Source organism: Cynocephalus volans, chromosome 7, assembly GCF_027409185.1.
Source record: "Cynocephalus volans isolate mCynVol1 chromosome 7, mCynVol1.pri, whole genome shotgun sequence".
Lineage (NCBI taxonomy): Eukaryota > Metazoa > Chordata > Mammalia > Dermoptera > Cynocephalidae > Cynocephalus > Cynocephalus volans.
The window spans coordinates 38,340,083-38,364,559 of NC_084466.1; positions in this window are offsets into that span (position 1 = coordinate 38,340,083).

The following is a 24,477-nucleotide window of genomic DNA, read 5'->3' on the forward strand; positions in this document are numbered from 1 at the left end:
CTGGGATAGCAGAGAGAGTGTCACAGACCTTCTTTAAGGGATTGTGTCTCCGGGCTGGAGGAGCCACTCTGTCACCAACAGTGGTGAGACAGCTTTGCAAAGAATTGTGCTGCCATACTGCTGGGTCGAGTTATCCTTCCTCATGCCAGCCAATGGTAAATTCATAAAGGGGATTTCTCCTATGGTTTTCTGGTCTCAAAATTTTTACCCATTCCTAGGCAGTGTAGTAAAGAATTAAGCATATGCACTCTGGAGGCAGTTTGGGTTTGAGTCCTGGCTTTGCCACTTACTGGTTATGTGACATAACCAATCTGTGCCTCAGTTTTTTCATCATTGCCTTTGTCATTACGTTGTATTGAAGAATAAGCAAATAGTTAAAAAGTGGTAGAGTATTAACAGGCATATAGTAAGTGGTCAGTAAATGTAGACATAATTATTATTTTGTTATGGGTATATAATAAAATCTATAAAATCAGTTTTAATTTAAATGCTCAGAGAATAAACTATTTTATAATCAAGAATTAAATGGAAACTTCTTTTTGTCAAAATCCTTGTAAATATTACTCCAATTTTTGTAAAAATATACTACTCATGCCATTTCCTAACACTAGCATAGTAAAATAATGTAACTTCTGATGATAATCCTACAATACTGGAGAACATCCCTCTCAATAGGATTGATCATTATAAAGAACTGAAAAAAGTATGGGAATTTAGAAACAATATCCATTGACCCAGGTAATCACCTTGAAGATTTTTTTAATTGTAATGTTTATCTCATGTGAGGGTTTATTCCCCATATGATTTACCTTTAAAAGGAGGAAACAACACACAAATCCAACTGGATGGTTCCAGTTAGTATATTAAAGTGAAATTTCACTGTACTTCTCAAATTGTTCACACTTTCTTGCGTAATCACATCCTTTGAATATAGGCTTTTAGGTATATTTTTCAAAAACTGACATTTGAACTTGGTTTTGTTTGTGTATAAATTCCTGTATGATGGATGCTTATAGGGCATCCACAAGATATACATGCTCAGAGATTTAAATACCTTATTTGATAAACAAGAAAGAATAAAATAAATTAAAACTTCAACTCAAAAAGCTTCTAAGTAGAAGAGCCGTGGACAGCCCCCACCACCCAGCAGAAGGCAGGAGCATGCCGGAAACACCACTTTGTGTGGGTGGTGCACCACAGCCACTGCTGCCGCAAGGGTGGCTCACCACCACAGTAGCAGCCACAGCCACTGTGCAGGTGGCCCACTGCTCACTCAACTGCATTGCCACAAGGAGAGTCACCAGCAGAGGCCAGAAAAAGAAAAGGAAGTCTATCTCCTCAAAACCCACTCCAGACTAATAGAAGAAGCAACTTCTGTACCAGATGACTAGATATCAATCTAGAAATATGAAAGCCAACAAAATATAACACCACCAAAGGGATACAGTAATTCTCATGTACCAGACCCTACAGAGCAGGAAATCCTTGGAATGGCTGAAAAGGAATTCTGATCAAGAATCTTAATGAAACTCAATGAGATATGAGAAGACTCAGTTAGATAACATAATGAAACAAGAAAAAAAAATCCAGGATATGAAGGAGGAAATTTACAAAGGATTAATACCTTAAAAAAGAATGCAGCAGAACTAATAGAACTGAAGGTTTCGTTTAATGAAATAAAAAAACACAACAACTGAGAGCTTCAACAGCAGGCTAGAACAAGCAGAAGAAAGCATTTCTGGTCTTGAAGGTAATCTTTTTGAAATAACGCATGTGGACAAAAAAAAAAAAAAGAAAAGAAAAAATAATTTTAAAAAATGAAGAATATCTAAGAGAGCTAGAAGACAAACTTAAGTGCACAAACATTTGAATCATGGGAGTTCCAGAAGGGGTAAGAGAAAGGAAAAAGTATGGGAAACATATTCAGTGAAATAATAATGGAAAGCTTCCCAGGTATAGGGAGAGACATGGACCTTCAAATCCAGGAGGCTCAAAGATCCTCAAACATATTCAATCCAAAAAGGGTGCTCCCAGAGACACATTATAGTCAAAGTGGAAAAGGTCAAAGACAAAGAGAGCATCCTAAAAGCTGCAAGAGAAAAGCATGAAGTCACCTATAAAGGAGCCCCTCTCAGACTAAGCACAGACTTCTCAACAGAAACTCTACTCCAAAAGAAAATTGGATGATATATTCAAAACACTAAAAGAAAAAAACTGCCAGCCAAGAATAATATACCCAGGAAGGCTTTCCTTCAGAAATGAGGGAGAAATAGCATATATTCCAGACAAACAAAAACTGTGGGAGTTCACCACCACATGACCAGCCCTATAGGAAATCCTCTAGAGAGTACTGCATCTGGAATCACAAAAGAATAATCACTATACAAATACACAAGAAAGAACAAAACCCACTGGTAGAACAAAAATGCAATCGAGAAAGAGAAAGAAACTAAATCTTAGCACTTTAAAAAAATCAACACACAGAAAATACAAACAATAAAACGGGAAGAAAGGAACAAAAGATAAGTTAAACATCCAAATGAAAATTGATAAAATGCCAGGAGTAAGACAATACCTTTCTTTTTTTTTTTTTTTTTTTTGACCGATAAGGGGATTGCAACCCTCAGCACAGTGTTGTCCACACCACGCTCAGTCAGTGAGCGCACTGGCCATCCCTATATAGGATCCGAACCTGCTGCCTTGGTGCTCCCAGCGCGGCACTCTCCCGAGTGAGCCACAGGGCTGGCCCAAGACAATACCTTTCAATAACAACCCTAAATGTAAATGTATTAAACTCTCCACTCAAAAGACACAGACTGACTGATTGGATTAAAAAGCTAGACCTAACTATACGCTGTTTACAAGAGACTCACCTCACCTGTAAAGAAACATACAGACTAATAGTGAAGGTATGGAAAAAGATACCACATGAGTGGAAACCAAAAATGAACAGGAGAAGCTATTCTTATATTGGGTAAAATAGACTTTAAACCAAAAACCATAAAAAGAGACAAAAAAGGCCACTATATAATGATAAAATGATCTATCCAGCAAGAAGACATAACAATCATGGATGAATATACACCCAACATCAGAGCACCCAGATATATAAAACAAACTCTATTAAGCCTATAGAAAGAGATAGACCCCGGTACAATAATAGTAGGGAAACTGAATACCCCTCTCCAGCACTGTACAGATCATATAGGCAACAAATCAACAGAGAAATACAGGATTTAAACTATACTTTAAACCAATTGGAACTGGCACATATCTACTGAACATTTCATCCTACAACTACAGAATATACATATTTCTCACCAACACACAGAACATTCTCCAGGATAGACTACTTGTGAGGTTACATATCAAGCCTCAACAAATTTTCAAAAATTGAGATCATTTCAAGTATCTTTTCAGACCACAATAGATTAAAACTAGATATCAATAACAAGCAAAACTCTGCAAGCTATACAAACACACGTAAATTAAACAACATGCTCCTGAACAACATATGGGTCCAAGGAGAAATTGAACAGGAAACCAAAAAATGTCTCAAAACTAATGAAAATAAAGACATGTCGTATGAAAACATGTGGAATACTGCAAAAGCAGTACTAAGAGAAAAGTTTATTGCAATAAATGCTTACATCAACAGAATAGAAAGATTTAAAATAAACAATGTAATGTTATACCTTAAAGAACTAGAAAAACAAGAGCAATCCAATCCCAAAATTAGTAGATGGAAAAAATTAATTAAGATCAGATCAGAACTAAATGAAATAGAATCACCCCAAACAATACAAAAGATCAATAAAACAAAAAGTTGTTTTTTTGAGAAGATAAACAAAATAGACAAACCATTAGCTAGCCTAATTAAAAAAAGAAGAGAGGAGACCCAAACAACAAAAATCAGAAATGACAAAGGAGATATTGCAATGAATACCACAGAAATACAAAGAATTATTAGAGACTATCATAAACAACCATACACCAAAAAAACTGAAGACCTGGAGGAAATGGATAAATTTCTGGACATATACAAACTACCAAGACTGAAACAAGAAGAAATAAAAAACCTGAATAGACCAATAACAAACAATGATATTGAAGCAGTAATCAGCATTCTCCCAACAAAAAAAGCCCAGGATGCTGAATTCTACCAAACATTTGAAGGGGAATTAATACCAATTCTCTTCAAACTATTCCAAAAAATTGAAACAGAGGCCATTCTCCCAAACTCATTCTATGAGGCCAGCCTAACCCTGATACCAAAACCAGACAAAGACACAACAACAACAACAAAAAAAACTACAGGCCGATATCTCTGATGAACATAGATATAAAAATCCTCAACAAAATATTAGCAATCAGAATACAGCAACATCAAAAAGATTATACACCATGATCCAGTGGGATTCATCTCAGGGATGCAAGGATGGTTCAACATACACAGTCAACAAATGTCATACACCACACCAACAAAATCAAGTACAAAAACCATATGATTATTTCAATAGATGTAGAAAGAGCATTTGACAAAATGCAACATACCTTCACAATAAAGACTCCCAGCAAATTAGGTATAGAAGGAAAGTATCTCAACACAATAAAAGCCATATATGACAAACCCACTGCCAATATCATCCTGAATGAGATTGGAAGAAGACAAGGATGCCTACCCTCACCACTCTTATTTAGAAAGAAATAAAAGGTATACCTCTTAGTTACACAAAACTATTGTTATTTACAGAGGATAAGATTCACTAACTGGAAAACCCAAGAGAGTCAGGAAAGTAATTAGATCTAATAACTGAGCTCAGGAAAGAGGTTAGACACAAAATAAAGACAGCACAGTGAAGAGCTTCCCTTTGTACCAGCAATAATCAGAGGGTAGTGAAGGTGCTTCATTTAATGCCATGTGGAGCAAAGATGAGCCATGATGTAGACTGATTGAATTGTGTCCCCAAAGTTCATATATAAGAAGGTTAATTCCCACTGTAACTGTTGAGGGTGGGAAATCTTGTTACAGTAACTGAAGGGTGGGGCTTTGAAGAAGTGATTAGGTGGTAGGACCATGCCATAGTGAATGGATTAAAAATGGTGGTCATGGGTGTGGTTCTGAGGGCTTTAAAAGAAGAGCACATGAGAAGTTAGTCTCTCTCTGTTCCACCATTTTCACAGTGTGATACCCTGCTGTCACTGAAGTCACCACCAAAGAAATCCTTAACTAAACGTATTCCCTAGACTTTGAACTTCCGAGCCTCTGAAACCGTAGGCAATAAATTTTGTTTTCTTTATAAAAGACCCAGTTCGGTGTATTTTGCTATAAGCAACAGAAACTGACTAATACAAGCCATTTCTACAAACCCTTGTCTAAATTGCAGATTTGTAAACAAAATAAATGATTGTTATTATTTTAAGTCACTAGATTGGGTGCAGTTTATTATGTAGAAATACATAATTATATACATGACCTACAAGATTCTTCATAATATGACTCCCAGTTGTTTTGTTTGTTTGTTTGTTTGTTTTTTGTAACCTCACTTTACATATTCTTTCATCTGTCTTATTCTAAACTTTTATTTGAATGTGCCAAACATTCCCCTACCTTAGGGCCTCTATACTTGCTCTTTTGTCTGCCTGGAATATTTTCTCTCCATTTATCCCTGTGCATTGCTCCCTTATCTCCTTCAAATCTGAGCTCAAATGTAACTTTATCAGTGGGAACTGTTCTGACTGCTTTGCTTTTCTCCATAGCACTTATCATTAACTTACGTATTGTATATTTATTGCTATATTATATTTTAATTATCTGTATTTCCCAATAAGAATATAAGCTACATGAAGGAACAGGATTTCCTGAGTCCCAAGTGCTTATAACAGGCAGGTAGTAAGGAATCAATTCTTTTTAACAAATATGGGAATTTATCTTAAATTTTGCTTTGTTGAACATTTCCATTATTCATCACTTTTTGAAACATACACACTTATTAAATGGGCAGGTTACGTTCAGACACTGAGGATTCCTGAGAAATCTCAGGCTGCAAAATGTATTTGCCATTCTCAATGACATTTTCATTTGTTTTCTCAAACGAGCACATGACTTTAGATACACTTACTTCTGTGTTCAATCTGCCAGTTTCCCAAAACCAAACTGCATTCACAAAGTCTTAGAAGTGGCCAGGATTGTTCTTTAACCTCCCTTTTTGACAGCTTTCTTCTCTACACTGGTGGTGGCCCTTTCACCTTCCTTGCCAGTCTGGTCCTGTGATAACTTCATTTCCTTTCTTTTAGGAAGGCATACATTACCCAGTGGCTCCTGCCTGTGTAGTCTACTTTTCATCAAAGACTGCAAAGTCTCAAAAGTTACCACCAGAGTGAAGAGAAACTTAAATTCTTTCCCTCTTGTTTTCCATATTTTTTCCCTCTACTTTTCCAATCTGGGCCAGAATTTCTCTTTCTGTTTTCTATAAACCCTAAAAGTGCCTCTCTATTTAGCTCTAAAACCTACTCTTCTCTATCTTATATATTATATAGTCTTGTTACTATGTGTAACATGGATGAGCAATATTCTCAATTTCTCCCTTGAACATTGAGGAGTAAAATGTCAACAGAAGTCATTTGAATGGATCAAGCACACTTCCATTCTACATATGATTCATCAATGGGTGTGCAGAAGGAAAGGTAAAAAGGAAGTCACATGAAAAATGATTGAATCTGCTTACTGCTCCTTTTTAAAAGGACACTTTGAGAGAACATTCGTCTTTGATAACAGGTTATGAAGTTCACTGTCTCTGGGGCTTAAGAACTAATTAATTATAGAATCCAACCACTAAATAGTCCCAACATCATAGCCCCAAAGACCTGCTGTTTCCAGTTTCTTTATTCTTTATCAAAAATATGGATAGGAATTTATTAGAACTTTTGAGATAGAAATAAAGAAATCTTCCAGATCTGATTCAGATTCTTTGCTGTGTGATTAAGGCACTTCAAAGGGGACTTTGCTCTTGGTCCTAAATTTCTCCCTAAGTCAAGTTGTCGTTCTAAACCTAATCTACTCCATACAAAGATACCAAATACAAAAAAAAAAAAAAAAAAAAGATTGAGGGAGGCCTGCCAAGTGGTTAGACTGCCTATCAAGTTGCAAAAGCACAACTGTACTTAGCATGAACATGTCATCTTAGGGAGTTATAAGTAAAATTAGCATTGGAAAAACATGTTTCTGAAAAAAAAGAATTAGGGGGCATGACTTGCTTAATGTTTACAATGTGTGAGGATCAAAAACAGCAAAGTGAATAAATTAGAGAACAGAGATTCAGCGTGATTGAGTAGTTGTAGTTATACCTAAGAACGAAGATCAGAGACACAGAGAGTACTTCTAGCAGATGAATTTCATACCTATTTAAACCTTAGAAATCAAGTAAGACTCAACAGATTAACTGAACACTCCTCGCATATGCTGGTCTTTTCCCCATGATTGTTGGGGCTTCCTAAAAGATTGGGGTGCCTGCTGCTCTTCAGCTTTGTTCAGGAATGAGGTTGTTAAATTTTTTTTTTTACAGGTTCTAGCAACTTGCTTCAAATAAGCTGATCAAACTCAACAGTTTTTCAGTTTGTGCCTCAAATGCATAAGAGAAGGACTGTTAACTGAAGTTCTGTTGATTTTAATAGAAGGTTACAAGACAGTCGTTTACCACTCACTGCCTTATATTCCTGCAGGGCTCTTTCCTTCATTCACTCTCAAGGCTGAGAAGCCATAGGCAGAGACTCTCTGTTGACATAAACTCTAATTTGGAGTTTCTGAGCTACTAACTCCACACTTTTTTTGATAAGAAACTTCACTTTCTGCTCCATATAAAAGGTAGCTTGATTTCCTTGTTATTAAGAGGAACTCCCTCTGAAAGAGAGCTGTAGGGAAGAAATCCTCTCTAGCAAACCCCTTTCTGTGGTTCCTTAGTCTCTCCCTCTGGTGCCCCCTTACGGCTCCTGCAGCAGCTGCTCCCGTCTGTGTGGGCTCCTTTGAGTAATGGATGATAAAAGCACCTCTCTACAGCCAAATCTTCTGTAGGGTCTCCATTGTTTCTCACTTTCTCATATAACCAAGAACTGCTGGAACCCTCTCAGGGTATGAAAGAAAACACCACATAAACTGTCGCCCTTGCACTGTTGAGCCCACCAGGACCATATAATTCTTACATAAGAAGGTCCAAGATCTTATAAAGTTACTTGGGGAAGATAATCTACATGGTGCTGCAAGATACCACACTTTTAACAGCTATTTAACACTCATTTGTTATTCTCAGAGGCAGGCCAACGATCCCCTAACTCTCTTTTAGATTCCCCAAAGCTGTCCCTGCAAGGGCAAGGCAGTGTAGAGGCCTTCTGGTCCTCCTCGAAGTGTTGGACCTCAGGTGACTAGAGTATTTGGCAAATAAGCCACATTCCTCTTTAGACATTCCTCCATAGAGCACAGAACAAGTACCCTGAAGCTAACAAAAGTTATCAGGTGTCCACAGTTCCACAGGATAGGTATGCAAAACAGATTCTTTACGTACTGTTACACAACTCTGTGTCCATGCACACATGTACTCTGTAATGTTTGCCTGTGTGTGTGTAAATACATAGAAAATATTTACTGTTTGGATTTATGTGACTTTGTGTGTGTGTGTTGTGGTAAACCCTTTGAAAACACCATCTGCTCTTTCTCTCCCTCCACCTTATAGATACATCTAGATCCCAAAATTAAGTTCAGGGTTTGCATCTGAGGTCTAAGTCACAAGCAGTATAATAAATATAGAGTATGGGGACAGGAGGCAGAAGAATTTGCAGAAAAAGCAGTGTCCTGAGCTTGAAAAGAGGTATAGTGTCTGCTGTGTTGTGGATATAATTCTGAGTTTGATTATTTGGTTTGCTTATCTAGAAAATAGAAGTGACTGCATACGTATAACCAGTGGGCTCACAAATGCACTCACACTACACTCCAATATGTAGAGAAAATGTGCTCTCTTTATCTTTTTTTAAACTGATCTAGTTTCGTTCCTAATCCCCCACAATGCTAGGCAACGACATGATATTAAAGACCAATTCAATAAATGTTTTCTGGTTAAATAATTTAAAATCTTTTTAGACAAACTCTCAGTTTCACTTGGAAAAAAAGTATACACTCTCTTTCTTCTGACCTTCTCTGTTCTGCTCCTCTCAAGGATAGTGTTGGGATACACAGGGAAGTGAGGTTCAAGTGACTTCATGGTGGCAGAGGGGAGACTGGGTCCAGAATTGCTTTACTATGTCTGGACTGGAGACTGGTCCTGGCCCTGTGTCCCTTTATAGTCTGCTGTTGAGGTCTGATGCTTATGTAACTTGTAAGATGGTTTCTCAGCATGACGGGGCCTAACCATACTCTCCAAAGACATGGCTCCTCTCACCTCCTTTATGATTCCAAATTTGTCCCAGTAAACAATCCAGCTCATGGCTTTAGCATGCTTTTGCCTGACCAGGGCCATTCTAACCAAAGTTTTCCATTCCAGCATTCAGCTAACTGCATCCTACTCCCGTTCTGAGGACACATGGAGGCTTAGAGCTCTGTAGATTCCACTTGTGGCTTGAGGCTCTTGTGTACGTATGTGTGCAGACTCTCTCCCTGCAGACAATACTATGCTGGGCTCCAAGAAGGCAAAGACATTCTGCTCGGGGGTTTCTTCTCAGATCCTAAGGGGAAGCTTGGCAGACAGAACCCCTTCTGCCCCGAGTGTCTTTCGCAGAGCTTCTTTTCACCTCTTCAACTTCATCCAGATGGGACAGTTTGCTTTTCATTCTGTCTCTTCCTTTCTCCACTTCTCTCTTCTTACAATACTTGTACTGGAAGAGGAAGACATACCTAGCTCTCTTTTTGTAAAAACAATTAAACCTAAATATGTACGCTCAAGAAGCAGCTTACTTCTTCTATAGGTACATTCCAGGGTGGTATTGGGATAGAGGGAAGGCAGTTATAGTTTTCTATTGATACATAATAAATTACCCCCAAACTAAGCAGCTTTAAACAATGCTTGTTTTTATTATATTTCAGGATTTTGTGGATTCAAAATTTGGAAATGGCTCTACTGGGAAGTTCTGGGGCAGCTCAACTGGGGCTGGAGGATATCCTTCTGGGATAATTTATACATATGGCTGGCAAGTTGATACTGGTGTTTAGGGACTTCTTGACAAAGCTCCTTAGGTTTCCTAACAGTAGAGTGGTTATGTTCCAAGAAGCCTAGAGAGGGCTTCAAGGTAGTCTCAAAATGGCACTTCATTCTATTGAACAATCAGGTCAAAAAGGTCAGCCTAGACTTAAAGGGAGGAGAGGAATGAACCCCATCTCTTGATGGGGAAAGGCATGTGCCTGTAGGTAAGGAAGGACTTGATGGCTGCCATCTTGAAAAATAAGCCACCAATGCTCCATGCAGTTATTCAGGGATTAAGTCTGGCAGTTTCAACATGTAGTTTCCAAGGTCATCTTGGGAGGATTTCCTTCATCCCAGACACGTGGAAGAAAGAGGGAGCATATGTGAGATATTTTTGAACCTGGTGTGAAGTGGCATACAGCACTTGAACTTACATTCCTTTGGCTAGCATTTAGCCACATGGTCACACCTGATGGCCAGGAAGGTTGGGAATGGTCTCTCTGTGGACACTGGAAAAAGAAGAGAACAGGGTTACTGGCCTAGCTGTTTACACAGTATGCAGGAGCTAAGATAGTTTAGAAAAGTCTGTCTTTCTTGGCAGTGATTGATTTTCAAATGTATTGTCTCACAGTGAGTTTTAAAAAGAAGTCTTTTTGAACTCTCCACACTGAACAATGACCTTATTGCACTATGGCAGCTGCCATGATGAGTGGAAAGGTCCAGAGTAACAAGATTTACAGGGAATGGAAATACATATGAAAAGACTTAAAATTTTCCTATCTTTATCATGTATGTTTTATATGATAAAATCAAACACACCAATTATCAGACAACTGCACACACCAAAATTTTGTTGTTTTAAAAAAAGAATAAAATATTTGTTTTGAAAATTGGTTTGCTCTTGAATATCAATACAAGATCCATCTCCAAATGTTCCTGACATCTTAGAAGCTAAAGCATCATATTCAACCTTGAATCCATCTCTTCCTCCCCCAAACAAGTTTATTTATCAAGCACTTACTATAGTCCAAGCACTTTTTTAGGTACTGGGATCCATCAGGAATGATCAAATCCCTTTGTTCATGGAGCTACATTCTGTTGTAGGATGTATATTCTAGTGGGCATATGCTCTAATATCTAGCTGAGTATTTAAATTTTACAAGTACTTGGAGAACAGAAAAGAATTGAATTATTATAAACCTTAAGAAGCAACGTGATTTTAGGCTCTTTAAGCTTCTGGAAAAAAGGGAGCATGTTGAATATGATAAAATAAAAAAAAAGGAAAGATGAAAACACTTAACACTTATGCACATATTGATATGATTAGTAGCTATCAGAAATGTTAAAACACCCCCAGATTGTGCATTTTCATTACTTCTTCAATCTAGTTGCTAGTCAATAACAAATTATTCTTGTTAGTAACAGGTAGAGTGTGCTACTGAAATGAATACAAACACAGTCTAGAAAAATATTTTTTAAATTAATAAAAGGTAAAATATGTCCTTCAAAATTATTTTGGTAAATTATATAGCATTCAGGGAAAGTCTAAATAGCTTTACATACATAATTACACCTATGTTGTAACTGTTTTACTAATCAAGCAATTGTTTCAATAAGTACGTGAATACCTGCCAGACTTGGGAACAGTAAAGATAGAATCAGCATATAGCTCTCTAAATAAAAGTCTTAACTCTATTCAGTACATTCATAAGCATCTTCTCATTTTATTTAGCCACTCAATGATTTATAAGGAAAGTGAGTCAACTGTAAATAAGCTTAAATGCAGATAATATTTTGAGGTTTGCAGATTGAACTATAGAAAGTGAACAATTAGAAAATGAATGTGCAGAGCACTCAGTATTATTCCATCACCTAAATGCCCTGTCACCTCAAGCAGGTTCTGTAACTGTCTGCTCCTTAATCATTTACCGTGTTAGATGGGGAAACTTCCTCCATGGTTTCATAAAGATTAGATAATAACTGTAACGTAGTTTCTGGAAAAAAGCTCTTGGCAGAGGTATAGCAAGGATAGATAATAGTTTATTATTAACCTACAAAATAGAGTCAAACTACCCAAGTCATGGGAAGCAATAATGGCTAAGAAGTACTGAACGTTAGATTGTGCATGAAAGCTCTGAATCAGTGAAAATTAGGATGAACAGAGAGAATGTAATGTACAACACTGGCCCTGAACTTTTCATACCACAGAGATGGCTCCTACTTAAATCTGAAACTTAAGTCTTGTGGCAGTCATAAGGCAAGAAAAAGTGGAAAATATGCTTTTCAAACAGAAGCGTTTAAACTACTTTGGGAGACAGATTAATTAAATGCACTTGTAGGAAAATGGAAGGTTTATGAAAGAGTCATTCCTCCTACTTCTAGCCAGTATTTCCAAGACCAACGAACAGCCAGGGAAGGAGGTGTCGAGAACAATGCACAGTGGGGCTACTGTCCTCGCAGCTGGAAAATTTGCCTTTGTAGTAGGTAAGTGTCCAGCGTGATTTTCCAATAGTAGTCCTTTGAAGGAAGAGTAGCTCCCTTGAAGGAGATGAGGTCATTCAATCAGAAACAAACTGGGGACATCTGACCTGAAAGTGAACTTAGATTAAGGAGTGAGACTATAGATTAGATCACCTCTCTGAGAGCCAACCAGGAAGTCTCCACTGGAAAAATAAAGATATGATATTCTTATAGGGCCAGCATATTAATTGGCCTTTATATTAATTCCAAGAGAATCCCAACGAAAACATGGTCATATCCCAAGGAGTCAGAATCCTGTGGAGGTTGGTGGATACAGGTGTGTGTTGTAGGCGTGTTTTGCAAAAGTTCCATGTGATTGTGTTTTTATTTAAAGCACTAGCTCACTTCTCTGTTAAAGGGATCCCATTGTGAATTCTTTTGCAAAGAGTACAAACTTTTGTCAAGGAGAAAATTACTAACCAAATTACTCTTTTAGGTGCAATATTTACTTAAGATGTGGTATATATTAATGAGTAGTAAGTAACCCTCTATGTAGGCACATTTAGTCAATAAGTATTTATAGCAGCATCTGCTATGTATAAGACCTTGTGTTTTGTTTGTAAAGTTTGAAAGAACAAATAAGACATCAACTCTCATTGAGCTCATAACTTAACATAAGAGTCAGTTTCTGTATAATTGTATGAGAAGTAGCATAATACCATACGATATATATATATATATATACACATATATTTTAATGTAGAATCAAGACGAGAGTGTTCACTGTGTAGAACTGTGAAATATTTCATGGAGTAGGTAAAATGTGAGGTGGACTTTAAAGAATGAGTAGGATTTTTAACAAGTGGAAGAAGAAAGGAAGGGTCTTCAAGGCAAAACCAAAAACGGCACCAGCCAGGCCAGGTGGTCTGAGTGCCATTTTGTATTCTAAACTTGAGAAGTGGTGCAGTGCAGCTAGATTTGAAAATGATATGGTAGGGAGTGCAAAGGCAGGGGTGTGTCTACCTTGATGAGGAGCTGTTATTTCCTTTTACTGCATAGATAATGGACGATCATTAGATGTTCTTGAGTGTAGGAATGGCATCATTAGATCTGTGTTTAAAAATAATTAAATGGCAACGTGGTGAATGAGTTGTAAAGCAGAGAGTGTGTGAACAGGGTAAATGAAGTATTTATTAGGTTAATTGGATAATGTACAAGAAAGCATTGCGGAAATTTAGAAAGAACCAAACTAAGTGTAAATTGCTATTATTACTATTATGGTCCAGGAAAGGAATTACAAGTACCTAAACTATTAGAGAGACATTTTAGAGGCACAATAATAGTGACAAAAGTGAACATTTATTGAGTAGATATGATGCTCCAGGCACTATTTTAAGTGCATTGCATGCCTTACAATAGCCCCCCTCCTACCGGCCCTGGATATGTTCCAAAACCCCCAGTGGATGACTGAAACTGCAGATAGAACTGAATCTTATACATACTATGTTTTTGTCTTATATATTCATATCTATGATCAAGTTTAATGTATAAATTAAGCACAGTAAGAGATTAACAACAATAGCTAATAATAAAGTAGCACAATAATGACAATATGCCAGCATCACTACTTTGTGCTTTGGGGCAATTATTAAGTAAAATAAGGGTGACTTGAACACAAGCACTGTGACACTGGGACAGTCAATCTGATAACTGAGATGGCTACTGGGTGATTAACAGGTGGGGAGCATAGACAGTGTGGACACACTGAACAAAGGGATAATTCACATCCCAGGTGGGGCAGAGCAGGATGGTGAGAGATTTCATCATCATGCTACTCAGAACAGCACACAACTTAAAGCTTATGTGCTTTTTATTTCTGGAATTTTCCATTTAATATTTTTAAACCATGGTTGACCACAAGTAACTGAAATAGCTGAAAGTGAAACCGTGGGTAAGGGAAGTCTACTGCACTTCGTTTAATCCTTACAATTTTTAAAGAAAGGTCAACCATTGTAAAGATCTAGAAACTAAGCAGAGAGATTACGTAACTTGCTCAGATCTCACACTCATAAGTGGTGAATTCAGGAAATGAATTCAGGCAGTCTGGTTCTAGATATACTCTTAGGTATAACTACACAAGGAGATGAATTTTATGTAGTGATTATAGGACAGGAGGAGTGAAAATGATCTATAGTGGCTGTTCTGAAAGTGTCTTCTGTAAGCACTAGTTTTTCAGAATGTTAATTGGTATTATACAAGAAAGGGGTCTGACATATAAAATACCAAGATAAACAAAATAAACATGTTTTCTCCTACAGGAGATCTAAGAGCATTTTGAAGTTTAATTTTCATTGCAAATCTCTGAAAAAGTGTGATATAGTTTGTAGAATTTCCCAGACTTAAATCTCTTTTTTAATTTAAGTTTTTGGGGATAGGTGTTCCTGCAGCACAATCTGGAAACCACTGATGTAGAGATTCTACTTTAGGCACCGGATACAACAGTGTTGGAGACAAAATGGCAAATTTGGTTTCGACATCTTGAATGTCAGGCGCCTAATGGGAAGATGAATAATCGGATGTTATGAATTTGGGTGTTGAGAGATGGGTCAGAATTGGAGATATAAATGTGCAAGTCTTTGATAGGTGGGTGACAATGAAGACTTGACCTTAGTGGCAATGGCTGAGCTTGCTAAGGGAAGGACAAAAGAGAAGATCAAAGAGTATGTTTTGGGTGGTGTCTATGTTAGTTTGTGCAGGACTCAGCTGATGTTTAATTGATATTTAAATCTGATAATATTTTGTTTGATTATTTCTAAGAGAAAATTGGCTGTTAAATTTCAACATATCCACATATATTCATTAAGCCATAGATATTCCTCTGATAATGATACTTGTATTTATTTCTCCAGTACAGCTGACCAAATAGGATCATAAATTTCTTAATTTATAAAAAATTAGCCAGTTGATCCCTTTCTTCTTGGGAGAGATGGTCTCTATGTAAAGTCAGCATCACTCAACCTTAAGGACAATGATGTGGACCCAAGGTAGTGTTCCAAATGTCACTTGTCCCTGTGACTGCCTTATATAAATTTAAGAAAATACTATTACAGTTATGCGTCACTTAACGATGGAGATATGTTCTAAGAAATGCATCATTAGGCAATTTTGCCATTGTGTGAGCATCATAGTGTACTTACACAAACCTAGACGGCATGGCTTACCACACACCTAGACTGGTAAAGCTAGCCTATTGCTCCAACCACCGTAGTATATGCAGTCCGTCATTGACCAAAGCATCATTACTCTATGCATGACTGTATTTTCTAATGTGAATGCAGCCTTGAATTTTAAACAAGAGGTCTCCTATTAATTTAATCCATGGCAACAGAGATTTTCTCAAACCAAATAGTTCCAGGAGGATCTATTTTAGCAGCAACATCTGTGAACCATTCTAAAGGCTTGCAATAAAAAAATAAAATCATATAATATCCGAACAGAAACAACAAAAGCCAAATTGGATTCATCCCTGGAAAATGAACTTCAAATTATGTTTTAAACCTACGGACTTTTAGGAGGAAAGGTTAAAAAAAAATCATATTTAATTTATTTAAAAACAAGTAGTTTCAGGCAAATACACTATTGAATCCTAGATTTTGTTGAGGACATGTTCCCAATGTCAAAATAAATGTTGACCTAAAAAGAGATAGAATTAAAGAGAGAGAAGTTTTAGCTATTTCTTTTTTCACATTTTTTCAACCCCCTCTTCCCCATTTATTTCACACACTTTTGCTAGATGAACATACCTAAATCACAGCTCTTGGTCCTGTAATTTCTCTGCTTGCAAAATCTACGTGGTTTTCTACCAGGTAGATATTGAAGTCCAAACCCCTTAGAATAACATCAGGATCCTGCAGGCCCAGGCCTTTGTGTGACTTTCCATTTTGGTCTCCTATTGCTCTACTTGTTGCCTGGAAGATTCCAGCCAACCTACTGCTAGTTTACTAATCATAAATCCTGCGTTCCTCATGCTGCTTCTTTGCTTATGTTGTTCCATATTCTCCGATTGCTTTTCTTACCTCACCAACTCCAGCTAAAGGTCCATCTCTTGCTCTCTCACCTCCTACATTATTTCAATAGAATTCCTAACACATTTAACCATTCTCCACCCTGTATTATTGCCATACAGGAAGACCACACTGAGTGGCAGAAAAAAGATTCATGCAGCCTTGGGGAGCAGCCAGATGCCAATTCCAAATGCCATCTCTGTGTCTTATTAGCTAAATGGCCTTTGGCAATTCTCTTAACCTGGCTGAGCATCAATTTCCTTATCTGTAAAATGAAGAAAAAAAATGTCATGTGTAAGATTCTTTGGCACTCTGGCACGTAGTCATTGACTTATGTTAATCCCGTTTCCACTTTCCAAGTAGGTACATATCATCACCACTAAAAGACTATGGAATTGAAGAAAAATTACCGACTTCATTCAGTTATTAAAAAAAAAAAAAGAAAGAAATAATATATACAAAATACAAAACACATAGTATAGTTCCTGGCACAGAGTCACCATAATAAGTGGCAGCTCTATTATTGTTATTATTGTTTAAGAGTATAAACTTTAGTAAGTAATGGCTTGTGTGCAATCTATGTTTGAATTTCTGCCAGTGTTTAGCAGTGTTTAGCTGTGTTTTGCAGTGTTTAGTTGGTGCTCAACTATTATTTGTGGAATATATAGTTCCATATTGTTGGGATCAGGTTTCTGAAGTGAGAAATAATAATTTGGGAAAACCCAAAGATAGGTTCATTTGCTAGGTTTTATTTCTAAAAGAATTCAGGTGAATAAACATTTGATTAAATTTGGCACCTAATTCAAAATCCAAAAGCATAAAGAGCAGAGCTCAGGAGAAAACGTTTTTCAAATTTCCTTTTTTAAAAAATTGTGATAAAAAAGCACACATAACATAAAATTTGCCATTTTAACCATTTCTTAGTGTGCACTTCAGTAGCGTTAAGTACTTTTACATTGTTGTATGCATAGTTCTGGAGTTCTCCAGATCTTGCAAATCTGAAACTCTACACCCATTAAACAACTCTCCTCTGTCGCCCCAGTCCTTAGTTGCTACCACTCTATTTTCTGTTTCTCAAAGAAAACATTTTAAGAAGGAAAAAGAAAAAAGAGAAGAATTCTGTCATGATTGCCACACCCACTGATTATCATAGGAGGTAAAAATAAATAAATAAGAAAACAAAGAGATGTCCTTGCACAGGGAGCCTGTCACATGCTGAGTTAATGAGCCTGAAACTTGGAGCAGGCCAGTTCTTGGCTGGGAAACCAGGGGTGAATGTCAAGTCCTGTCTAGGAAGCAAGAGGTGGAGCAGTGCACAGGGCCAGAATCCATTTCTGAATATTAGAACAGAGAAAGGCCAAGAGCTGAATTAGGGGAGATGCCAGAACCATGGTCTGAAGGAAAACATGAGACTCCAATAAGGGGATGGGGAGGAAATGGAGAGAAGAGATAAAGAAGGGAAAGGCAATAAACTTGATCCCTGTGGACGGGGGCTGACTGTCGTGGGCATCTTTAAAGAGGCTAACATGGGCCTCCTGGGCAATGCTGGGAGGGGCCTTGTGGCACATGCCCAGGTTGGCCGAGGGAGGCAGTAGAGGAGGGAGGTCCCCGTCCCACCTCACCACTTGACCAATTGGTGCTTGTAAGAATGGAGGCTCATAAATCTTTTCACCTGATTTCACCATGTAAGCATATTTTTTTGGAGGAGTAGGGGAGAGGTATTGAAAAAAAACAAAACAAAACAAGATTTGTCTGGGTCTCACCCACGTTCAGATGGGCCTGCTTGGGAGAGAAGGTACTTAAGGAAAGCAAGGGGGAAAAATGTCAAAAACCTCTAAACTGAAAATCATGAGTCCTAGATTTTTTTTTTTCTAGCTCCACCCAAACTTTTTATATATGACCTTTGGCTGGTCCAATCTACTGGCCTTTGGCACCCCTTAGGATTAATTTCCTTGTAATTTTCAAGGAGTTTGTATATCAAGTTGATTCATTGAATAAAAGCAGATATTTCCTACCCTTGTATGGTGACTATCTTAGTGTTTTGATTCTCAAAATTGTTCGATGATCATATTAAAAGTTAACACTCAATGGTGCACATCTCTGAAAACTAAGGTTAACCCAAAGAACAAAGCAAAATGAACTTTAATAAATGATTTAGCTGCTGTGAATAAATCAATTCCTTGACCATGAAATACTGAAGGGCAAACTTCCTTCTTTGTTCACACCTTTTTTCCTTAGAATAGAATGTTCATCTGTGTGGGCTAAGAGGATAAGAGAGTCCTGGAGTGGATGACAGGCTCAGAAGACAGATGAAAAATGTCCCCATTCAACTGTGCCATAAATGAGCATTGGAAATACAATGATGAAGAGACACACATAGTCCTTTTGTTCTTGGAGTTTACAGTCTAATGTGGAATAAAGGAGTTTATATTCTAATGTGAAGTAAAGGGTTAGAAATAACTCAGAAAAGAAACAAGATGGTGACACTTGTTTTAGGAAGGTAATAAATGACAACCGTGATATATACGATGGGCATCTTTAGAGAAGAAATACCTCAGAATGGAGAATCAAGTTTTTTTTAAGTGAGCAAACACGTGTACATGACTTACTGTATTCAATGCTCAGATCTTGTTTGTTCATAGTCAGAGCATGGTGATCGTACTGTGTAGTCTCGGGACCAAGGAAGGGGGCGACTCCAGTTACCTTCCCACTGCTCTGCCTTGACCCTTCTTTTTCCTCCCTCCTTGCCTAAAGTCCTCACTTTCTTGTCCCCCCTGTGCCTTAGTTTTCTACTGCTGTTGTTATAAATTACCACAACTTTATTGACTTAAAGCAACACAAGTTTATTACTTTACAGTTTCAGAATTCCAGTACAGGTCTTGCTGGGGTAAAATCAAGGTGTTGGCATGGCCACATCTTTCTGGAGGCTCTAGAGAAGAATCCATTTCTTTGCCTTTTCCAGTTTCTAGAGACCCCATAATTTCCTTGGTTCACAGCCCCCACCCTCCATCTTCAAGGCCAGCAATGTGGCATCTCTTTTTTTTTTAAAAGACGACTGGTAAGGGGATCTTAACCCCTGACTTGGTGTTGTCAGCACCACGCTCTCCCAAGTGAGCTAACTGGCCATCCCTATATAGGGATCCGAACCCCTGGCCTTGGTGCTACCAGCACCACACTCTCCCAAGTGAGCCACGGATTGGACCAGCAACGCGGCATCTTTTTGACCCTACTTCCAGAGTCACGTCTCTTTCTCTGATCACAGCTAAGTAAGGTTCTCCATTTTTAAGGACTCAAGTGATTAGATTGAGTCCTCCTGCGTAATCAGGATACCCTTCCTATCTCACGATCCTTAACTTAGTCACTTCTCCAAAATCACTTTTGCCACGTAAAGTACCTTATCTGTAGGTTTCAGGGATTAGGACGTGAACATTGTTGGAGGCCATTATTCTGCCTACCACACTGAGGTAACTAGAGCTTTTAGGTTCTCTCTGGGAGAATTAAAGGCTGTCATCCCTGGGGAAAAAAATTCATTACATCAGCTGTTGGCTAAGGGAACTATGGAGAAAGTAATAAAATAAACGAATTCACAATAAGGCTGTAATGGCTGACACAGTCTATAGGTTCTTGTGGTACTGGATTATAAACTTGAAGAAAAAACTCTAACGGGTCAGTTTTCTGGCTGTATTGGAGATAGGTATGTACTTCTTGATTTCAACTAGACTGTTCTCTTTTGAGTGGGGTTATTGTATAATGGGGATAGAGGAGGAAGAAAATAAAACTCGCAGACTTTCCTCTGCTGTAGGGAAGGGGCAGGAGCAACTTTGCTTTCCCTCTCTTATCCAGTCCATTCTGTTTGGAGCTGAGGTCCAAGCAAACTTAGTAGCATCTAAATGACGGGAGCTAACTCACCTGTGAGAGGAGGAATTTAAAATAGGGAAACCATGCATGAAATGGAAATACCCATTTTAACTTTGCCTGATCTCAGGTTCATCAACTTTACAGACTCTCTGATTCTGTTAATTCCTTCTATCTCTGCAGAAGCAGGAATATCTAGCTCTCTCTGTCAAATAGCTCAGAGCAACTTTCTGTTATATTCCGTATCTTTTCCTCCATTCCAGTTTCCATACCACCTTTTTCCCCACATCAGAAACAGTCTTCAGCTCATTTCAGCTCCTAATTGTGCTTGGCTCATGGTATTGCACGACAAATATTGGTTGAATAAATGAAAGATTCTTGTCTTGATGACTGAGAAGTGATTACTGCGAGGCAGCAGCTACCCTTTATTGGACACCCACTCACTGTTCCAGGTCAGTTCTCACATATTTTCCAGCTCTTTACATCTTTTATCTTTTTAATATTCCCAACAGTCCTATGAGGTTGGTAGTATTGTCTCCACTTCACAATCAAGGACTTTAAGAAGCTTGCCAGAATTGCACAGCTGGTAAGAGATCTGGGACTCCAGGTGAGGACTGTCTGGTGCCTGAGCCCATATTCTTCACGACTCTATACTGTGCTCTTCCTCCTGACCATCCTGGTCTGGTGAGAAACTCAGGATTAGCCCTTGCTAACACATCTCCAGTCTCAACTCTGTGGTGGAGGGGTGGGGAGAAGAGAGCTAAGGGTCAGAAATGGTCCTGTGCATAATTATGAGCAAGGCTGCTTTTGGAACCCACCTCCGTCTACCCTTGTGTCTAATTCTTTTAATTGTGCTGTAATGATTATGTGCAGTATTCAACATGGGTAAGATGAGTACTTGTGGCTGTTTTAATTACTCTGTTTGTTGATACCTGGCTTATTCATTTTGTTCATGTGTATGATTGTCTGCTCAAAACACAAAAATTTTAGTAAAAACTTTAAGAGGAATCAAGCAAAGCGCTGAGCTTTACTACTGGATCCTACCTAAGTTGGCCTTTTAGAAGCCCTGACCATCATGTGTTATAGCTCCCTCGACCTTTGTTTTACATATATATATATATATACACACACACACACACATATATATGTGTGTGTATGTGTGTGTATATATATGTGTGTGTGTGTGTGTATATATATATATATATCAGAATTTGAAAACATTCATAAACTATAAGAGAAAAGATAACCAAAAAAATTCTGACACCAGAAATGCCTATTTTGAAATTCTTTTTGAAATATCAATTTAAAAAGTAATTTTTGTGCTTCTGCTTTGCTGGTGCTTCCAGCCTGTATTAACAGTGCCCACTGGGTAATCCAGCTCTGCTGGACTTTGCTCTTCAGTTGCTATGTCTTTAGGTATCTATAGGGAAACTGGGAGAACGCTGGGTGCTCCAGTGAACTGGGAAAACCCAGAGACCTCGTGAGGTCACTTGGGTTGCTTCAACATTTTTTTCCTGTTCATGCCATCCATTCATGTTCTTTCTTAGAAAAGTTAAGATTGTGTATGTCACAACAGATCATTTTCATTTACGTCTTCAGTATTTGTTTTAAACTTGGGGAGAAACTGCCCATTGTGAGGATCTATGTACATTTTTCTTCCTTGAGTTTTCCATCAGTAAATTTGTAAATATCCCCTCTTTACAGAGTTAAATGATGAATAGCCAGTTCCTAAAAACTAGCGAGTGGCTTGCAAATGCCAAGAAATAATTCAGTCATGCTAATCTTTTACGTGCAAATTTTGTTATTTGTTGTACGAGTGGAAATATGTAATCATATAAGACCCTTTCAGTTATGTATTTAAGGATCCCAGGAGGATACATTGGATGAAAACCAATATTTGTTTCAACCAGCACTTATTGAGATTCACTTAGATATTAGAGACCATGTTAGGTACTAAGGATACAAAGATGGAAGTGATACCAAATTATCAGCCAGGACATGGTTTCCTTGTGAAATCAACAGAGCTGAAATCATTGACCTTTAATTTCTTGAGGTGCACGTGAGTACACATGAGTATCTGGTTATTTGTATAATAGTCGGTGAAAACTCAGATATAGAGCTCTATTGAGAGATTCTGGGTTTGTGGCTAAGCCAATATTTAACTATAAAATAATAAAAAACATAACAGTAAAAATGGAATTGGGCTAATTCGTGATAATTAATCTCTGGGGTATTATCTGAAATGTTATCAGCCTACACAAAAAAGAAAACAAAGAAACACATTTGCCAAGAGAGGGGGAGGCTTGGAGGTAAACACAGCAGAGCGCCTCATCTGGATGATGTTTTTGTTGTTAATGTGCATCCACTGCACCAGGAGCTTCTATTTCTTCTGGTTAGAATGACAGCCTACTTGTTGCTACGAGGTGATAGAAACGTTTTAAAAGAGAGAATGCTAGAAGGGCTGGGATGGAGTCAGGGAGGAGGAGAACCTAGGGAAATTGGTGGTGGAAGATCAGGAACATACCCAAAAACTGGAGAAAATGGGGTGGGAGAGGGAGTAGAGGAGAGAAAAAGAGCAAATAAGGACAAGAAGGAGAGAGAAATGAGGAAAAAAGAGACTGGTGAAATAGAGTGAAAAGGACAGGAAAGATGTCATACAGATGAGAATGAGAGGAAAAAAGAGAAAGGAAAGATGTTTCAAAGTAGTAGGGTGAAATGCTCACGACACTCTCCCCAGTGCTGGATTCTGGGATGGAATTTCTGTCGGTGTGACAGCCAATTGACAGCACTACTCATGGGCCTGTTAATATGGGGACAAGTCCCAGTCCTGAGCAAGGGGACTGCCTGTCTGCTGTATCTGTGAGCCAAGCAGAAGAGCTCGATTCTCCCAGCTATCCATGAAGCCTGGCTCTGCCCTGCTGCCATCTTAGCCTTGACCCCTGGCTTCTTTTGGGAAGCTGAAGGAATAGGACAGGGTTCTCTAGGCTAGTGGGGTGAAGGCTAAGGTGGACCATGCTTGTCTAGAAGCTCCTCTTCTCCTTACCAGGTAGAAATCCAGCTCCATGCAGAGCAGTGGATAATTTTCAGCTTCTGTCACTACTCGATATAGCAAAAACAAAACAAAAACAAAAAACAACATGCTTCTGCCTCTGACTTTTAGAGCAGAGGTGGAGTGAGCACTTGGCATAACAGATTAGGAGACTGAGCCAACGCAAAGGGTACTTTATAATTTGGCTACCAAGATTCTCCCCTGACTCATAAAAATCCCCCAATGAAAGCTGCCTAAAGAGTGTTGCATACTATTTACAGGCTGTGCATTAATTATACTGTCTGTTTGTGAAATGGTGTTACTTAAAGGGTGAGTTGCTGATGAAAAAGAAAAGGTGTCCTCAATTTTTCAGTAACTACTTAAAAATGGACACAATTTCATTTGGCTTTTATTAATACTATTTTAAATATAAAATAAAACAATGTAAGTGTTTGGCACACTGATTTTTGTAATGTAATGAATCATATTATCGGTCATGCTTGTAGTGACAAGATGAGAAAATCAACATCATTTTCAACGTTGATTCTTCCTACCTCTGGATACAGTATATCTCTCCAAGTAGCTAGAGCTTCTTTAATATCCTTCAACAATTTTAAAATTATTTTTTAATTATAAAAATCTAACGTTTGTTAGATTTATTCCCAACTATCTTATATTTTGTTGATGTTGATATTACATTTTTCAATTACATTTTCTGTTTTTGGATAATGTAAAAGCAAATTATTGCTTTTGAATAATGAGCATTTATCCTGCAAGCTCTCTGATTCCCTTATTTGTTCTAATTTTCTGTAAATTCTCTTGCATTCTTTATGTCATATCATCAATATCTTATCAATAATAATGATAGACTTTTAAATTTTTTTCTTTTTCATTCTTATTTTAT